Genomic DNA, 21,372 nt, shown 5'->3' on the forward strand with positions numbered 1-21,372 from the left:
CATAATCTCGAATTTTAAGATGGTGACTTCCGGTGTCTGGCAAACAGCCGGAAATGACCAAATACCATTCAATATAAATGTTTTCGGAACCAGAATTACGCCCAGATGACAGAAATTGATTTCACAGGCGATTTTAAAGTTCAAAATGACGACTTTTGGTTTCTGAAAAACAGCCAAAGGTGACCAAATACCACCCAATATGAGTATCTCCGGAGCCAGAATGTTGCAAGAACACCACTATAAATTGTAGGATGGCAACTTCTGGTTTCTGGAAAACAGCCAAAAATGGCCGATTTCCGTCTGACATGAGTATTTCGGGATCTAGAATGATACACAGCAGCTGAAATCGACCACACATCCCATTTTGGATTCTAGGTTGGCGACTTCCGGTTCCTGGGAAACAGCCGAAAACGATCGAATAACACCCAATATGGGTGTTTCTTCAACCAGAATGACGCTCAGAGGCTAGAAATTATCTCAAATACCATTTTGAAATCCAAGATGGCGACTTTCGGTTTGTGAAATACAGCCTAAAATAACCAAATACCATCCAATATGAGTATATCTGGAACTAGAATGATGCAATGAGCTAACAATTAACCTCAGGCACCATTTTGAATTGCTAAATGGCAACTTTTAGGAAACAGTCGAAAATGACCGAATAATACTCATGATGAATATTCCTGTAATCGAGATGATGCATTGAAACCAAACATTGACCCTGGACACCATTTTGAATTTAAAGACGACAACTGTTAGTTTCTGGAAAACAACCAAAATAACTAAATACCTCCCAATATGGGTATTTCCGGTGTCAGATTGATGCCAGAAAATCTGCTAAAAATGACCGAATACCACCCAATATGAATATATTCAGACTTAAGGCGATGTACAGAAGCCAAAAGTCGAGGATATTGTCATTTCGATAAACCCAATCACTTCAAACGATTTGTTATTTGACTTTGATCTTATCCTATGGCCGATTCGTCGTGCATTTGCAGACTTTTAACACATCGCAAGGTATCAATTAAATTGGAACGTTCAAATAGTACGATACCACATTTAAATTATGTTGAGGCCACATATATCGATCAAAGCAGGTATAGTTTTAAATAGTCTTTGAATTTCTTCGCTTTCCATAACTTTTGAACAGTATATCCAATTGTTATGAAGTTTGTTATTTGTAAATTCGAGAGATGACTCGTTCGTATGACACTAGTTATGTTCAACTAAGTCATGTAATCTTTGAGATAATAGACTACCGTTGTTTTATTAACAATTTAATACATAACGGTTGCTTAATTTCGATTATAATTAAATGAAATGGGAACGTATAGGGCAGCCAAACTTTTAAACCACGTGTTCAATCATAATTCATCAGTTACCCCTTAACTAGCTCGTTCATTTTACATCAATATTGTTCAAATCGGTTGTGTAGTTTCTAAAATAATGAAGTTTCGTGATTTTCACATTTCGATGCATTACAGACGAAGTTACAGTCCGCTTAGTAATAATAGTCCGATTGCAAAACAAATCAAGAGGGTCTTGTGGGGCAACTAGACCTTCCATTTGACACTGATTTTATGAAAATCGGTCCAGCCATCTCTGAGAAACATGAGTGAGATTAAACAGTCTTCAGAACACGTTTCTTTTCATAATTTTTGAACCGCAAGCTCAATCTTCATAAAATTCAAAAGTTAAGGGTTTTTAAGGTAGCCCGTTCATTTGAAATCAATTTTGTTCAAATCGGTTGTGTAATTTTCGAGATAATGATGTTTCGTTATTTTCCCATTTTGATACATAACCTCTAAACTAAAAATCCGATTACAATGAAATTTAATAGGGTCTTATGGGACAACAAGACCTTTCATTTGCAATTAATTTCATGAAAATCGGTCCAGCCATCTCTGAGAAAAGTGAGTGAGAATAAAAACCTGCACATACACACACACACATACACACACACATACACATACACATACAGAAAATGCTCAGCTCGTCGAGCTGAGTAGAGTGATATATGCCATTCGGCCCTTTGGAGCACTTTTATACTTTCGGTTTTGCAAGTGATTGCTATACCTTTCTAGGAGAAAGGCAAAAAGTAACAAACTTACGGTAAAACTTTGTTGAGGCCACAAATGGCCGACTTTGAGTCATCACTTCGAATTTTCAAAGGCATAAGACTCGGTAATAGTTAATAAGTCATTTGTGAAAACGTTATTTTATGTTATCGGTGGTGTAGCTAAGCAAAATAGCGTTTTCACAGAAAACGCTTTAACTATTTCCGAGTCTTGTGCTTTTGCAGATGCGAAGTAGTGGCTTGAAGTTGGCCATTCGTGGGTTCAACCCAGTTTCCTCAAATTCCTCAATTAACAAAATGTATTACGACTACGCGATTGTTTGTTATTCTTCAGTCGCTGCATTGTCATTGATGCAACGGTCAGTTTAATTTCTTTTCTCTATCCACACATAAACAGAATCTACCCAGAACGTCCCACTTTCAAATGTCCAAAAAGAAACACCACTGTTTCTTTCTCACATGGCAATGAAGATGCAAATATGGGTTTCCTAGATAGGCACGAGTTTTGTGTTATTAACAGTGATGAAAATGAAACGAAAATGACTCAATCGTCACCAGCTGCACAACTCATGATTTGTACAGATTGCGATTAAACTTGAATCCTCTCAATCCATAGTGAAATGCTTCTATGGTGCATTGATCTCTCGAAGAAAACAGGTATACATGATTAGACTATATCAGCCAGCGAAGTCGAAGTCGAAGCGAAGCGAGTCACTAGTTGTGATTTTCTCTTCATACGTCGTTAGGGGAAAAAGGATATTAACAAGAGAATATAATGCTGACTGAGCAGCATCCGAGATTTGAAGCGGTGAGAGGATAAATGTGGTGGAAAGGACTACTTTGGCTACGAATCACTGCCTGCGATTGATTTGAGTGAGAGTAGGAAAATGCACGCTCTCATTTACTCTCTTTTTCGACAAATATTGTTAAAGAGGTTGTTTATAAGACACGACCGCAAGGTTAACGTAGAATTACGATAGCCTTTCTTATGTCAATATTTTTTTTTTGCAATAGGTGTGAAAATACGCTCGATTGGGGTCATCAATTTAATGGTGTAAGGCGGTATATTTGTTCGTGATTTTTTTTTCGTATATTATTTTTGCTTTAAAAATGAACGAAATCCGTTGGAAAATGACTGAGTTTTAAACATTTGAAAGTGGGCAATTTTTGTGACGCTCTCGATGTTTTCGGGTTAACAATTTGTACCCCTATATATGTTGCCGTTGACTCTGTTGAAAGAAAAATTAAAAGAAGTTGTATTAATTATTTAAGCATCGTACCTCGAGACCAGCTGGAAGGGTTAAAGAGTTATAGAGCTCTCATGAAGGCACCAAAATAACATGTATCGTGTCGTATTGCGGTTTGAAATGAGACAATATTACCGTCCCCGTGTCGAATGTAAGCAGATTGTTACGTATTTGATATTGCCGATGGTAGACATAGTATGAAGGTCAAAATTCTGCTGTGATGTTTAACTATATCCGTCTTCGTCAAAACGTTACATCCTTGTTAATGAAGTGTTGTGAATTTTCTAAAACGGATTCAGCAGAACGCAGAACGTGCCGAACTTTTCTGTTTGAAATCGGATTTGTTTTCTGAATACCGCCGGTTATGCGCAGTATCAACGAATCGCAATAAACATTACACTGCTGTGCATTTGCAGTTAAATAATAACCATTCATTATGCTTTTCCAAATACATGTAGTAGCCTTGAAAAAGGCCGATAACTACAATTGCAATTTTCATTCAATTATCGCATAAACGTTTCATGGTCAGATCGCGTGCGATATTCGCTCTGACATAATATTTTTTTCGAACGTTGGAGAAAGATATAACTGAAAATAGAGGCGCGACTTCTTTTTTTCCAGTCGTAACATTCTCCAACGTTCGAAAAATTGCGCCATGGTCAAATCGCGTACGGTATCCGCACCGACATAATAAATAGGTCACTTCTTTATTACCAGTTATACCGTTATACGTTCGAAAAATTTTATTTCGTATGCCGCAATACTAATGTACAAAAAATGAATCTTATTTTATTCTGGTTTAGAGCTATCTTCTGAAAAGCCCCGCCTTAATTTCAAGTTCTCACAGTTTGTCTCAGTTTCGTGATACTGATGTACCAAAAAATGATTTCTTGTGGACATTCTGTAGAACCGGACTGATAGAGCTCTCATAAAAGCAACAAAATAACATTGTATCGAGTCATGTTAGGGCTTGAAAGGAGACGATGTTCCTGTTTCGGTGCCGAATGGAAGCAGGTTGTTGCGTGTTTGATATTGCCGATGATAGACATGAGTTTGAAGGTCGAAATTCTCTGCGATGTCAAACTATAACCGTTTTGATTTGAGACGCAATAGCGTAAGTACTGCATTTCTGATATCCTCTGCCATCCAGCACGAGAAAAAGTAGAAAAAACAACCGTCCCTTCTCAGGGCCATCAACACGTTTGTTTTACATTTGTTACACATGATGAAAAATCCTAACTACTTCAATCACATAATTGTAGAGCACCAAAAGGTGCTATTATAATTCATAACAGTTACAACACTGGCAAGTTTGTTCAATTATCATCATTTAGTTAGGATAGCCATTCGCCGATTATTCTAGATCTCCCGTTTTCTCTAGTAGAATTGCCTGCCATTTCCAATAATTCTACAGCTACCGAAAACTCCATAACAGCTGCCAGATAAACAGGTGCCTAAGTATCAATGCGCCCAGCACGATCAGCCAGAAATTGGAATTTCTTTCTTCGCCACGATTAGCATTCAACATCCGTGTGGTATCGGTACTGTGATTTAATGAATTATACATAAATACAAAGCGCGCATTCTTAGTCAACTAGGTAAATTCTGTTGACCTTGTTAGGGAAAGAAGCATTAAGCGACCAATCAGATGTCGACATTTGCGTTTGGACGAGGCTTGACAATTTCAAATAGTATTATAGTTCGAACACTCAGATTACAATTTTTTGCATTTTGACGGGTTCTTAGATGATTTTTCAAGCGATTGCTGCAAAAATGACGAAAATCGGTGGGAAACTGACTGAGTTTAGAACGTTTGAAAGTGAACAATTTTCGTGACGCTCTCGATGATTCTAATTTTTGGAATTGGATCCCTGTATATGTTGCCGTAAGACGCAATTCTACGTCTAAATCTCCTTTGTTCATTGACCGGCAAAACGGACGGTTCTTCCTGGAGCAGCGTAAAACGGGTGGTGGCCTATATCGGCCTTGGTCTGTACATAAAATTACTTAGTACCTTGACATTTTATCGGTTTGCGTTTTTTTTTTCTTCATTTATTTATCGGTTTGCATTGTCTGTAGATTTTTTTAATCTCGACTAACCTTATTGTTGACGTCTTGTTTAGAAGACAACAAGCCAACAGATAAATTTATCATACTATTCGTAGTCCCACGTCAAACCTGCGTTTGTGCACTCAGGCACATACCTTCATACTTTAAACATATCGGGAACATGTAAGAAATTTCCAAAAACATGCTTCAACTAGCAGAAATATATGAGATGAATTTCTACAATTCCAAAATTTCAACTATTTTCATCTGTTTTCACTGCGTTGAAAAAAATCAAAAGTTTCCAAATCAGTTTCTGTTACGAAATACGAAAAAAATCACACTGAAAATGTTAAATTATTCCGACATAAATGACATAAATCGACAGCACTGTAGTGGTTACCTAGGTTACCAATTTTGCACGTGAACAACTATAGCGGATATCTAGGTAACCTACCACGACGGCATGCGGCTACGTTCATTCATGATAATGTGATTCATTCATGATTAACAGTGTGATGAATATAAGGGCGTCGTGTGATGAATGATTGAGCAGTGATTCAAGTTTTGAAATGGATATGGAAGTCACAACGCTTCTTGTTTTACAAAAATCAGGATAAATCTAGCTAAGTTGACTAAATATACGAACGATTATATTGAACGATTCCATGAGAGCACGTAAGCGTATTTTGTTTATTTGTTCAATGATTTCGTGAAAATTTTGTGTTTAATCCGTGCATTCTTCGTCAATATCGGCTTAATGAGATGAATAATGGAGCAGTTCCCCTATGCAGAATTGAAGAATAAAAATTTCATCGTTTGAAGTTTCCGAAATCTAGAAAAATAATAATTTTATTATAACTCAATTTCCAGTTTCGATATTCGCAATAATTCGACCAGAATTGGATCTGGTTCAAAAATAAATTTAATAACAATCGCCTAAGCTCTTGCTTGCGTTCAGCTTTCGAATTGCCTCAGCTGTGTTCTCAAAATTGGAGCTATTATAACTGTAAGAGCTTCGACACTAATCGAATCGAGACATCACGCCATTAAAAATTAAAACAATTTTACACAAGACGAATGGTTTTTGCTCGTTGCGAAATTTTTATAACCCAGATTATATTTTCACCATAAAAGAGATGATTGATATTCAATGGTCGTTAACTTTCAAAATACGATGATTAAATTAGTCTTTATTTATAACTGCCAAATTCACATCGGATCGGTGTGTATATTGTGTCCAGGCTAAAAATACACTTAATTGCGATGCGATATGATCACTAATGTGATTTACGATAGCACAGTAAGACAAACCATTCATGGATTATTTTTATTAAAATAATTTTGCCAGTCTCCCACACCACTCCTATGCTGGAGTAAATCTAAAGCTGTCTTCGGTTACCATCTCCAGTCGCTTGGCTGGTGAGGTTTTGAACTCCCCTGACGAAACACACCACAAACCGTGCACAGCAGGTAGCCTCCCGTGGCGTCGGTCGCCTAGAGGTTTTTCATAATTTTTTATCAGTTCCCTGCAATCGCCGCGAGCGTCAGAAAACGTTTTCCTTCTTCAATAATTTCAAGCCCCTAAGCAAACCTTCCCAGGGAGTTTCAGTTTGTCAGCTAGCCACATTGCTTCATGCTTATTCTATTCCATCGCTACGGCTAGAGGAATCAGAACTCGTGCAGCGTGCGAACGGGAAGGGATTTCTAATTTGAGAAATTAATAATTACATTACACGGCTAATTAACCTTAATTGCTGATGTTATGATATAATATACTTTGTACATTTGTGTGGAAGAGTCACGCATCAAGCTCAAATAAATCTTTTTCCGCCTGTTGCACGCAATATGGTTCTTTAATAGTGGCGGTGCGGGCCTAAACACGTTAAAATAGTTGAGTTCACGCTAATAGTTCGTGTTTTATAGGGTTCTTTCCATTCTGGTGCTGCAGTTGGAAGAGTGTTTTTAGTTTATCTGGGTCCGTAATTCGTTTCCAATACATTTACCGCACTTATTATTATGAATTTATTACAAAAAGTCACACTTTTGATTTACCGAAACGACTAGAGGTGAAAAGGTTCCAAACAGCATTGTAAACTAGCATTTTTAAGATTGTTATATAATTTCTGAAGAAATATACTTGGCCTTTACGGGTTTCGTTTAACCTCTGCACGACTTTGTGAGAGGATAAGGTTGAATTGTACGTGTGCAATCCCGTCAGAAGACAATCAGTGTGTCTAGTTTTGCTGAAAATAACACAGTCAACTGCTCATTTTACGTAACTAAATGAACCGAGTTAGAAGGCGATAGTTATTAAACTTTTGTTTTACCTGCTGCAGTCAATTTTCATTTTAAAATAGCCGTAAAATGTCTCCAATATAAGCCGAACGCCATTGCGAACATCACAGGAATTTCGTGTCAGACAGCGATGCTAAACTGTGCTCACCTGTGTCAGGCGTTGCGCGCGTCAACACCGAAGGATCGAGGGAATTCCGATCAAAAATCTCCCCGATAAACCATCAGACATCTCTGCGAAGAAATTTATTTCAATGCACTCAGCATATTTCAGCGTCGCCTCGTTCGGCTAGGCACATGCATCGTACTTTACACCGCTCTTAGATGCAGACTAAGCGCAGCTCTCAAACGAGATAAAGATAAATTATAACTCGTAAATTGATTTATTGCCCTGCCTGACTGCCGGTCGAACTAATCCTTGCAAACGCTTTTTCTTTTGCTAGGTAGGGTTACTCAGCTTTTTTTTTTCGAAAATTTATAAATTAACAAAACGACTGATAGCTCTAGAAGCAATACCGTGACAGTTGCATTTGAAGCGAATGTTTTATGAGAAAACATGATACCTTCATCGGGGGTTCGTCGCCTGTTCGCAACCCAACGAATCGCCCGGCCGTTGAAGTCTAATAAACTTATTTTAACCCTTCGTAACCGGAAAAGGTGAGAGCGCCGTTGCTGAACGTGGATAAGCTACTAAAACAGCCTTGCTTTGATCTAATGTAAAGGTACTTGATCACAGTTCGGCCCTATGTTTTTTCCTTGAAAAATTACCGTCACTCACAATACTTACGAAATAAAAGCTCACGTCACGCAGTGCAAGTGAATTGCTAGGTCAAACGTCTCTCGAAGCGGCCGTTTAGAAGTTGGTGTTCGCACAGTGCTAAAGACACCGTTTAGCACTACGAAGTGGCGCACCCTATGCTAAAAGCCAAAAAGACCAATGGATCGAAGGTGAAGCATTGCATGAATTTGATCATGTCTGAAGCTATAGCGTGCTTCCATGCGTTGCCTGCCTACATTGGATTATAGCTATCCGGATTCGTTACGGAGCAAATTTATTAGCAACAGCACTTTGGATTAGCAGGGGTGGTGCCGGTACTTATGTCATAGAGGGTGCAAGTGCTGCTAGCTTTTGTATATGTGGTCTTAAAATCGACCTGAGTAAGACACTTATAGACGACACACGGTCGGTTGCGTAGGTTTGTAGTTTTGGTACATCATGAGAGATAATGTACCGCATTGCGTTTTCATGTGTTGCATTTGTCTTTTACCAAGAATAAAACAGTCCTTGCCAGTGACTGTGATATTTAGAGCACCAAATATATAATTCAAAGTGATTGTAATTTTAGTTATAGGAAAAGTAGACCAATCTTCAAATTTTTTTACTCACAGGATCCTTTTAATTATTACACGTGTAATCTACTGCGAACTGTTTGGCTCAAATTTAGTAGCGATTTTTTTTTCTAGCGGCTAATGTAACTCTACTGACTCTAACAGGGCCTCAAAGCCGAGATTGTAACAGATGGAGCCAACTGCAGTGTTATATCTTCAGTTCATTTATCATTAGAACATGGACCTGCTTTCTTATTGGGCACAAGCCAATGTCTACCCAATGTTGAAAGAAACGTGCATAGCAAATCCGTCTATTGCTACCTGGTGAGACACCGTTGAGCAGTTCGCTCAAAGTTGTGCATCACTAATGAAACACACTGGAAGCTGGTGCTGATACTCAGTCGACCCCGCAGAAAGCATACTTACCTGGCATAGGGGTTACCGTGATCAACAAGGCGGTTCCCCCAGGGCGAGACTCTTCCATTGCACTCCGGTTGGGTTGACCCCTGCGATTATCCCTCATGTGGATAACTCGTATGTGTAATTTTTGGTAGCCGGGAAGTGCGTACGCGCACATCCCGATCTCACCTTGCCATTAACATTGCATTTGATAAATCATCTCCTAACATGATGATATTTGTGTGATGTATTCGAACTTCTCATTATCGAAGCGCCATGTTGCGAACATTATTTGAATATTTCGTACACGTTCACTGTTTATTTAGGTTAGGCTATGTTGTCACATTTCGACTGCGATGAAATGCTCAAAGGTTTTGGAATCGCCTGCATTAGATTAGCTTTAACTGCTGATTTATAATTATTCTGTCACCAAAGAATTGAAACAGATGTGCCAGATTATTCCTGTTTATCAACTTAAAACAATATTGCCAAAAACTAGTAAAAAATGCAAGAAAAAGATAAATAACATTACTAACGGTTTGTTGTATTTTCCTAATATTTATAGCTCCATATTTCTCGATTAGACGGAACTCTGACATGTAAAGTGTGTCACCGATAACGGCTGCCTTCTCCAAGCTACGGGTACACATAACCTGTCAATCCAGATCTATTTTACATTTCGAAATTCGACGGTTTTATATACTTGAAATGCTTAGCTTCCGGTTACCGTATAAAACTCTCACCCAGAAAATTGGAGCCTCTCTTGACGTAGCAGCATCATCGCGTTCAGCTTCCTGAATTGATTTTTGGCCGTCTTGTTTTATTTATTATCATGATTTGAAGTCACTACCTTAGTCAGTTAACAGACCGGGTTGTTAATCTGCTCGATTAACGATTCATCTATTTTTTTTTTTTCATCTATTAGATTAACGATTATTAATGACAATTCCAGCTTTTTTGTGACATCATGGGCATGTGCATGGAGGTTGAAGTTTAGCTGGAAGAAAATGTGAGCCACTTCTTTTATCGTCGTTGCGACTTTCTGTTTGTGTTTTCCCTTAATTCTGACTGTTTTCGAACGTTCCCAGAACATTTTAGTGAAGTAGAAATTGGTTCGACGACTTTGAACGATTTCGCTTTGCATGAGCAAAATTTTGATACGTTGCTTGCCTTGTTTGACGAATTTTAAAATCGACACAGACGCGTCATTCCATCCACATTTTTGGCCGCGACAAATAAATATTTGGTGAGAATGAAAATTATTGCAGGAAAATTGAGTTATTTTCAAATGCCCGACTAGAAAATGTATACAATATTTGAATAGTGCGGGTATTTCTTGCGAATTCCAATGCACCGCACTTCATTTGGCCAGAACAATCTAATTGATAGTGTTGTAGCGTATTTAATGTTGTGTTTGATTACTATGACGTTGGCATACTTTCAAATATAGAATAAGTTAAAATTAAGGAATTTTTGTACGATACCATCGAAGACAGACGAATAAATAAAAAACCTTTTAACTTGATCCAAAAAGATTAGAAATCGATCAACTGGTTCAAAAGTTATGAGTTTTCGAAAATAAAATATCTTATATAATAAAAGTGAGTTAAAGTCCGCAAATCAGGATTCAACTTAAGAACGGATCAGCGGATCGGTGTGAAAACTTGTATGTAAGTTTTTCTGAGACCGAGGAAGGTTAAAAAGCCAGTTTAAGACTCTTCCCTCCTCTGGGAGGGAAGGCTGCCATACAAACGAAACTCAGGTTTTTGCATAACTCGAGAACTACTCAAGAACATGGAACCAATTTTGGTATGTGGAGGATTTTGGAAGCCAAAGATATTTCTATAGTAGTTTGACACCCCTTCATTTGCAATACAAATGAAACACAAATTTCTGCATATTTCGAGAACTAATCAAGCAAATGGAATGAAATTTGGCACGTAGAAGTTTCGTGGGAGCAGGAAATAAAGCAAAGCCTTGGTGCTACATTCCGATTCGGAACTTGACCTTCTGTTTACTATACACAGACTTCGCAGCCAACCGTTAAGTGTACAGGACAATTGCGGGGCTAGCACTACGATCCTACTGACACTAACAGTCTCTCCCGAGTCAGGACTCGAACCTACGACGACTGGCTTGTTAGGCCAGCTTCGTACCTCGAGACCAGCTGGGGAGGTTGCAAGCAGCAACAGCAGCAGCAGGAAATATTTCTATTATGTCTCCTCTAGAAAGGAGGGTTGCCTAAAAATGAAAAACTTTAGAACTAATCTAGCAAATGTAACCAAATTTTAAATGTGAGTATTTTAGAGTACAATAAATGATTCTATGATGATTTGACACCCCTCCCTCCTTAATCTTGGGACTTCCACACAAATGAATCACATGATCGAGGTGATATCCAGAGACCAGAAATTAACTCGGTGTGCCATTCATAAATCCAAGATGGAGACTTCTGCTCCCTGGAAAACAGCTCAAAATTGCCGAATGCAGATATATCTTGATTAAACGCAGCCTCGATTTTACGTACTTTGATTTTACGCACATTTTACCTTCATTTTATGCACTCTTTTTAAACACATTTTAATTCAAATGTTTTTTGTTTGTATTGTGCAATTTGCAAGGTTTTTTACATTAGGTATCATTTACAAATAAGAGGCTGTCCATAGTGTCCATATATCACGTAAACCCTTGAGAAGAAGGATGGGTATGTAGGAAAATGTAAACATTCTATATAATTTTTCGAGAACATTTATGAACTTTTGTCACGGAAGGAGAGGGGGTTGTCTGGAATCATTCAAAAAATGTCTACGGTACATATGATATAACGGGTGACAACTTAAAATTTGGAATATTTTTTACAGCTGTCAAAAAAGGTGGAAGAACTTAACCCTCTAGTGCCCAAGTTAATTTCTAGACGGGCTTCGGTAAAATCACTATGAATCATTATAAACACTTTTCAAGTACTCTTTCAAGTACTATTCAGAACTCTTTCGACTGAAGCCCGCCAAATAGCGGCATTGGGCACTAGAGGGTTAAAGAAAAACTGATTTATTTCTTATGAAGATACATTTATCATGAACTAACAAAAAATATTGTACATTTGAGAAAGGTCCGTTACCGGCCTCCCGACGAAGTTTTCTTATGATTTGTGTTTTTTTGACATACTGTGATGATATTTTCTCTGACCAAAACACATACTTTTCATCTGCATAGTGTTTTGGAAGAAATTTAATCATAATGTTTGTTCAAACATTCGCTCTAGTATATATTTTGATTGATAGCTAAACCACTAGGCTTGGACCATGATTTCATATTTTCATTTGACATGATTTGTCCACTACTCTGACCGGTCTTCAACTACCTTCATGGTGGAAGTTGAGGTTCGCAAGAAGGCATACATAATAAAAACCGGAAGATTTTCGCTTATAAAATGGTTTATCAAGAGCTTTTCGCCAAAATTGTTGTGCGGAATGCTCGTTATTTGGACGCCATTTTGAACCGAACTGAGCATGCATAAATAAAACAAAAAATACTGGCATAAAAAAGAAAGAAGGAGCTTTCATTACATATTCTTATTCCTCTCTGAGCGTGTTTGTTATGGAGTAAAAGAGCCTCAAAAAAATTCAAGGTCACCCGTTATAAATATCCCTTAATAGAAATTTGTTTGCTTTTGAATCGTTCAAAAGCTGATAGCAATTTCATAAAAAATGTCCTAATTTTGATATAGTGTTTTAACTGACATTTTTTATCTGGCTTAAAACTTGCACAGATGTTTTCATGTACTAAAGATGTAATTTTGTGCCAATGGTTTTTTTTTAATCACGACCAATTAATGCCGAAGGTTTATTTATAAAGGTAACCGCTGTTGGAGACAGTATTTTTGTCTTCAGAGAAAGAGTGAAAATAAAAAAAGATTAGAAGAAACACAAAAATTAAACACCTTAAAAAATCCACTCTTCAGAACGTGACGTAGGACTACGTCTTTGTTTTCTATACTAGATTACATTTTGTAAAATTGAAAATGAAACTGGCGAATGTTGCGTCAGATTTCAAACGATTGTAGCAAGCGAACGACTTGATGCATCTTAGTCATTTAATGTCGGTGGATAGATAAAATGTGTAACAATTGTTTGAACATTTCCCTCGCTATTGGCTTGCTTCCCGAGCACGGATAACAATAACATGGACGGAATAAATTCCACTGCCGACATATTTTGACCCAACAAAGTGTTTTGTTCCGTTTGTCTTTCTCGAAACTGTGTGGCCACGCCCTAATGGCAAAAATCTGCGCTGAACTCGATACAAAATACTGCGTGTATAAAATTCAGCTTCAGTCTAGTTTGTCACACAATAGCGGTGGAGTATAGCTGTTAGGGGTACGCGACATTGAGAAGCAAGAGCTGCATACGAGTCATCTTCCAGGCACTGCGGAACATGTTACCTTTATTTTGCATACGGTAGCAACAGTTACCATCGTACGCTGCAGGATATTTCGCTGGCACAGCTACTGGAGGGCACAGCGGAGGATAAATTTTATGCGCGGCCAAAAAAATATTCAATGCTACCGGTGATGGTGCGATCATCAGCGTTCTGTAGCACACATTTCGAGCTGATGATTATGAAATCAGTTCTTTTCAGAACTATAAATGTTTGAAGATAAGAGTTATGAGAATTTTCACAACTACTACTAGTGTAAAATGTTTATCTACTTCTCAATAATCATTTTTACAATAACGACCAGGGCGCACCAAAGATAAACAGTAGTGTTGCCTATGAATAGTTTATCACAGCAAGATATAACCCTCATTTCAAGAATTTTCACTGCTAAAATGAGTGATTTTCCGGTTTAATTGTTTCTGTGTGCCCACTCGAACACCGTTATCAGTCAAATATTAGTAACGAAAATTAGTTAATCTAAGAACCAGAGTGATTTTCGCATCAGAAAAGCAACAACTTTCTTTTGATGCTTATGAAAATCACTCAGTAGTATCGAAGGTGTTTTGGTTTGTTCCTCTCTCTCTAAGCTGAGTGGCCACGCCCTAATGGCAAAATCTACGCTGAACTCGATACAAAAAACTGCATGTAGAAAATTCAGCATCACTTTAGTTTGTTACACAATAGCGAATGCAGTGCAGCTGTTAGAGGTACGCGACATTGAGAAACGAGAGCTGCATACGAGTCATCTTCCAGGCACTGCGGAACATGTTACCTTTATTTTGCATACGGTAGCAACAGTTACCATCGTACGCTGCAAAATATTTAGCTGGCACAGCTACTGGAGGGCACAGTGGAGAGCAAACTTTATTATGCGCGGTCAAGCAAAATATTCAATGCTACCGATGGTGCGATCATCAGCGTTCTGTAGCACGAATTTCATACTGAGGATTATGGAATCGGTTCTCTTCAGAACTATAGATGCTTAAAGATACGAGTTATGAGAATTTTCGTAACTACTACTAGTGTAAAATTTTTATGTATTCATGCATCGTTAATTTTACAATAACGACCATCAAAAATAAACGGTAGTGTTGCCTATGAACAGTTTATCGCAGCATACTCACACGAGCCAAGCATTTCCTTCCTTTCAAGCATTTTCCAGATGTTCTGGGTGAGCTCCTGCCATACACGGTTCATAAGAGAACGTCTATTAATTACGTAACGCAAATAATTACCTTTCTCGGCAAAACCCCCCTCCCCACTGCTATGTCACTCTTTTTTTTGACTTTAAATTTTTTTTGTATGGGTTGTCAAACTTTTTCAACCCTCGTAATAATAATAACGTAATAATTGGATGTTTCCTTACATGTTTATATGGAAATTTCCGATTGCGGAAAATATTTTTGGGTTATTAAAAATATTGAAAATCTTGCTGCGATTTTACGCACATTTCAAAACGAAATGTGCGTAAAATCGAGGTTTAGTTATACCACTCAATATGGGTGTTTCAGTCAAAAGGATGCGCAGAAGCCAAAAATTGACCCCAGATGTCATTTTAAAATTTTTCAAGGCCCCCATATTATTTCAAAGTAATTTTATTTTCTTTTAATGTTAGATAAAAGTTTATAATTCACAGAATTATTCAACATAAGAAGTTTCTTTCGAATTTATCATTTGCGATCACTCTCGAATGCAACAATGCATTTAATGTAACAAACAGCTTTATGTAGTTCTACGTCAAACTTGCTGTCATGGTTTTGCCCAAGAAACGTTTATGATCATTTATTTTATACTTATGAACAACAGGGATCAAATTTAGGTATTGTTTGTTTTTGATATCGAGAAACAACCTAAATAAATCTCGTTCGTTTGATGCAAAACAACATTTGTCGGATCCAGCTAGTATTTTAATAATTATTTAATGCAATTTTTTTAACAATGCACAATGGTCCAGAAACCGAATTAAAAGGGCAATTTGGATCAACAGCCCGATAGCAATATTCTAGAAAAAAAAAACATTCTTCTACGAAGTTGTTATATATGATGAAACGCTGATTTTCATGTTATCCAAAAATGATCAAAATTTCTGAAGTAATCACATGTCTAACTATTTCATCTTTGTAAATAGAGAAAAAGATTGCCTTACAATGTTGTCGCTCCGTTATTTTAAGCAAGAGAAATTTTGTTCTATCTTTGAAAATAAACGACTTGTATGAATAAAAACTTCTTTTTTCTAACATTTTTATTTAGATTTTCACATCAAAACTATCTTCAGACGATTTATAGAGCGTTTGAAGATGAACATTTTGCAATTGTTTACGACCCAAAAATATGGGTTCGATTATTTTCGACGCAGATGAATTCCTGCAATTTCGAGAACAATTGAAACCTTTTGAGTGACCATAAAAACGATTTTATCAGATATATTGTTTTCAAAATTTTATAACTTTTGAACCAGTTGATCGATTCTCGAACTTTTGAACCAAATTGACGGTAATTATTTCTAGTTGCAAAAACATAAAATTGGAATTGAATCTGTGTGCTTTTAAATAGAAATTATGTTAAATTATTAGAATTTTGTCATGTTTTCGAAATGAATTTACTAAAGTCAAAAAATTACATACCATGGAACGGGGTGAAATTGATCAATTTTTATAACAATTTCCAATTAACTAGCTTCATGTACATTTTTTCCGAAACAGTATAATTTTAAAACAAGTACTGGTATGTGCTCCAGTAAACCTTTATGGCTATTGGTGAAATTTATATCGTCTACTTCATAAAATAAATTCGAAAATTCTATGAGGTACTATGAGGTAAATCGGAGTGAAATTGATCACCATTGGAATCCATACATTCTTTTGGCAATGTGCCTTTTTTTTCGAAATGCTAAAGATAAATGATGATTTCTGTACTTAAAAATATCATTTACAGCTAGTTTGAAAACAAAAATAACGATATTTCAGGTTGAAATTTGTTTATTCTGGTTCACGAGCTGCTTGTTGCTAAATTTGCTCTTATTTTATCGTCGTTAGACCAATTTCAATTCGGTTTGTTGCAAAAGCTCAAAAACTAGTTCTGAAATTAAAATATTTGTTGTTTCCTGCGAATTTATCAGTATTTCTTTGATGGTATGGAATGATCATTGTTGAAAATAACATTTTTTGAGCATTTATCTAACTTTACTCACTTCTCCAAATTTAACGTAATCAACCCTCAACTAAGATTACTTTAAGTAAATTCGATACTTTTTTTGTTATTTGGAAACTTGTTTGATCAAATTTGATTGAGTTTTGACTGAGCTAGAAGAATTTTTCGAAAAGATGAAAAAATTCACCAGGCGTGCAAGGGTTACCTTTGACAGGTATGTGAATCATGCAAAAGTTGCGTTTAAGGACACGTTAACATTGCCTAGTGTTGTAAGAGCATATCTTTTGATTAGTATTTTTTATAACGAATTTTCAGGTGATCAATTTCACCCCACTGATCAACTCACCCATTCCACGGTACCCTTCAAAATGAGTACAAGAGATATTTTTTTATATTTGTCCCAAAAGAAATGACAAACAAATAAAAAGGCGGTGTTTTTTGATGAAAAGCATCAATAATTTTGAATAAAATTCAGATTACTTTAGAAGTTGGCGTGACCAACGTACACTGGAAGTGTTCCGGATTTCTGGAGTGTGTGTCAAAATGTACATTTGTGCAACGCGTATAACTTTTTCTGGCATCTTGCTTCTTTCAGAATATATTGTGAATCAACTAAAATTCATTTAAGTTTATTGGTATCCAAAGGTTGAAACTCCGTCAAGAGACCATAGAGATATTGATTAATAAAGTATAGGTGTTGTTTTTGAAATTTTTTTTTCTTGTTGGGTACAATTTTTCTTGGGCTCGCAGCATACTAGCAAAACTCAAGAAAACTTTGCAGGTGTTTTGGTCTATTAAACCAAGCAACTTTGCAAACTTATTTTTGAAAATTTATTTTTAAATAGTTTTGATCTTGCTGGTGTATTAATATATCTAAATAATGATGGGAAATAGAGAATGGGTGTCAAAGGATAGCTTCTTGAAAATTATCTAAACTTTCATTAAAAAATATTACTAACCTTACATTTTCGATCCACACTGAAAAAATATAATTTTAAAAACAAAAAGAGACTTTCAAAATATCGGTTATCTATTTTTTCCAAATGATTTTTTTTAGACAGACAATTTAGTTGCCTAAAATTCTTCTGCACAAACTTCGAAGGGCACCCTAAAGGAGGAAAGTTGAAAATTGACTAAATTTGGCCCGTCTAAATCATTTTGTCTACCCAGCTTGGCCAGGTTGTTTTCATTGTTTTCCCTGCAACTAAATATCACTAACGAAACATGCCGGTAGCTAGTGTCTACGCACAGTCAACCCAGCAGAAAGCATACTTACCTGGCATAGGGGTTACCGTGATCAACAAGGCGGTTCCCCCAGGGCGAGACTCTTCCATTGCACTTCGGTTGGGTTGACCCCTGCGATTATCCCTCATGTGGATAACTCGTATGTGCAATTTTTGGTAGCCGGGACGTGCGTACGCGCACATCCTGACCATTATTCATGAAATTAGGATTGGGCGATCTTCAGGGAAAGATCGATCTTAAAGATCGATTCGGCCTCGAGGCCCTATGATCGATCTATCTGAAAAATCGGAGCCGCAGGATCGATCTCTATTGAATCGATTTTTAAGGCACTTTTTGTGTCGCTGTGAAATTTACCGAGCCAAGCACCATTTTTTCTTAAATTAACTTTGGTATTAACACCAGTGTACGTGAGAAAGAATAATCTGTTATTCATGAAGAATCCAAGTCACTTTGATAGTCGCCTCTCGTCACTGACGAGATGAGCAAAATGTTATATTAGAGAATATGAGTGGAACTTGGCTGGTGACAGCTGAGTCAAACAGTCCAAAATCCAGCCGACTCACCATCTGCAATATAAAAATTGGTCAGGCGACTCGTCACTCGTCTCGTTTTCTGTAATAAGCCCTATAACAAAAAATCCCTAAACGCGATTACCCGAAATAATGTTTTTGGAGCTTGGTTCGACTGTTGTATTATGGGCAGGAATGGAATGGACTATATGAAGGCATGATGATGTTATAACCGCACGCAACCATTCAAAAGCCGATAAGATAACATTAGCCGGAAACGATACACGATACTTGACCTGACCAGAAACGGTACACGGTAGCTTGAGCTTGAACGAACCAGGACTATGATATCGCTGTCAAATCTCATATATTTGCTGCGTACCCAACATCTCAACGGTCTGCGGTTCGCCTGACAGATACGAGAAAAGTCCAGCAAAAATTCCATTTAACTTGAAATGGTTGCCGGAAGAACTCTTCACTTTCACATTAGAAAGGGATAGCATGATGTCATCCCCTTGGAACAACCGCACATGACCAGAAACGGTACACGATACCTGACAATTACTCAAATTCGCATCTTGAAAAAGTTCTGCACGCTGAAAAATAAATAAAATTTTCATAAGATCGAAAAAACCGGATCGAAAAAAAGCGAACTTTTCGATTTTTTCAGGGCTGAAAAATCGATCAAAAAATCGAGAGTCGGGGTCGAAATGATCGATCTTTCGTAGATCGATTCAAGATCGACCAATCCTACATGAAATCAACTCGAATGAAAAGAGCGTAGTATGTAGGGTTTGCTTCATTATTCGTACACTTAAGCTATAATGTAACTTCTCGCACTAAAAATGAATGAAAAATTAACTTCGAGCTATTAAGTGATATTTATATAGATTCAAACATGTTTTGTACATGAAAGTAAAGGGAATTTAGAACTCGGCATTGGTTTAAATTCCGAACACTTTAATGCTAACCGCTTAGAGATAGAGCAACCCATCTAAATACTGGAAATTTCCTGGAAGTGATCCTACAACACCAAGTTAAGGACATTTAAGGAACGAATTGGTATATAATTATGATAATTTTTGTTACACTAGCTATAATAATTCGATTTTTGTTCTGAAATATTCGAAGTTTTAATCCGGTACCTGGGGTACCTGATATCCCCGTAATCGTGAACCCTTCATTCATTTCTATGGGTTACTACGCAAGTTACATTTGCCAAACAAACTATGTGCCACGGCTGCCCTGGTTTGACGTTTGCTCGTAGTGGGAACAAGACGCGGTGATGTGCGCCAAATGAGAGCGCAGAAGGAAAGCAAACCGAAATCGGAGAGGAAAAGAGCACATTTTTATAGTGAATTAATCTCCAGATAGGAATGCATCATTTTTATTTGTATTTTGATGTTCAAAGAAAATTTCTCAATTTTGGTAAAAACTTATATTATCTATGCATAGAAGATGTTCAACTTTTACCTTCAAATCGATATAAAGTGACATCCCTCTCCAGCTGAGTGCTCTCGTAGAAGAGAGCTTACAAATCGCTAAAGAATCATGTAGACCGATTATCGTCATAGGCATTAAGCTTAACCTAAATTATCAAAACTTATTGATATTATAAGTCATATCAATAAACAGTTTTTGGATGGTTCGGTCACGATTCGACATTTCTCTCGAACTTGTTCCGAGCTACATTGAGAAAAAATATTATTGGTTTAGTGGTTCAGATAGATGAGCAGGATCCCTTGAAGTGATTCTCTGACAAGGATGCCCCATTTCTGTGTGTGAATTGTCAAACAAATTTTTCGGATTTTTAGTATGAAAATCTGTACAGAATCTAGTTTAATTGTTAAAGAATTGTATTAAATGATTGAGTTTTAACTTTCCATAGAATCTAAGAGTCTCAAATTGTCAATAATGTATGGTTTAGAAATATTTTAGTTATAAGATAATGGTTCATGGTATTTTCGCTGTTTTTGATGTATTTCGAACAGCAGCGTTAACTAGTTTGAGTTCCTACGTTGACACTTATGTATATAAATCTTGAATACATCTATTTATCGTTTTTTAGGTATTTCAAAATACACTATAAAAGGCAAACGGAAAAAAATATAGGAAACACGTAACATTTATAAATGCATTGAAAACATTCGAACGAAATCATATTAACAATAAATTTACCAACAATTCAAGTTCAAAAACGGGTTCAATAGTGTTAACTAAATTTTTTTTTTTTTTCAATCAACGTTTATTTGACACGGCACAATACAAGGTAATGTTTTACGGAGCCAATTATATCTAGAATTATACTTCATAAAGTATCTTAAAAACTAAAGACAAATTTTTTATCCACGCTGCCGACTACGAGTTGAAATTAAATCTAAGATTAAAACTAAAATTGAACGCGTTTTAAAACTAGTGATTTGTTGTTGGGGCGTCATGATGTTCTTCAAACAGCCGAAAACAATGAGCAGCTTATTTGTTATGTTCTGCTAAACCAAGACACGAACTGGAAAATGGACTTTCTCGGGCCTCTAGTTGCTGGTATCGTGCGGGGTCTAGTTGCTGGTTCTCGATCGGGGGTCCAAACGTGTACTTGCGGTTAAGTTGGATGTAGACCGAAAGGAGTGGGGCTAGA

General features: G+C 36.8%; 1 protein-coding gene and 2 non-coding genes across 7 annotated transcripts in view; all 3 read left to right on the forward strand.

Annotated features, from left to right (window-relative positions):
• The window catches only part of LOC129720715 (ankyrin repeat and BTB/POZ domain-containing protein 2), a 251,037-nt gene that overhangs the window by 122,552 nt on the left and 107,113 nt on the right, over positions 1 to 21,372 (forward strand). The gene's annotated exons all lie outside the window — the stretch shown is intronic.
• Positions 9,416 to 9,579, forward strand: LOC129726246 (U1 spliceosomal RNA). Its single transcript, XR_008728295.1, has one exon. It is a non-coding gene; the product is annotated as a U1 spliceosomal RNA (small nuclear RNA).
• LOC129726252 (U1 spliceosomal RNA) lies at positions 18,252 to 18,415 on the forward strand. Its single transcript, XR_008728301.1, has one exon. It is a non-coding gene; the product is annotated as a U1 spliceosomal RNA (small nuclear RNA).

Source organism: Wyeomyia smithii, chromosome 2 (genome assembly GCF_029784165.1).
Source record: "Wyeomyia smithii strain HCP4-BCI-WySm-NY-G18 chromosome 2, ASM2978416v1, whole genome shotgun sequence".
NCBI lineage: Eukaryota > Metazoa > Arthropoda > Insecta > Diptera > Culicidae > Wyeomyia > Wyeomyia smithii.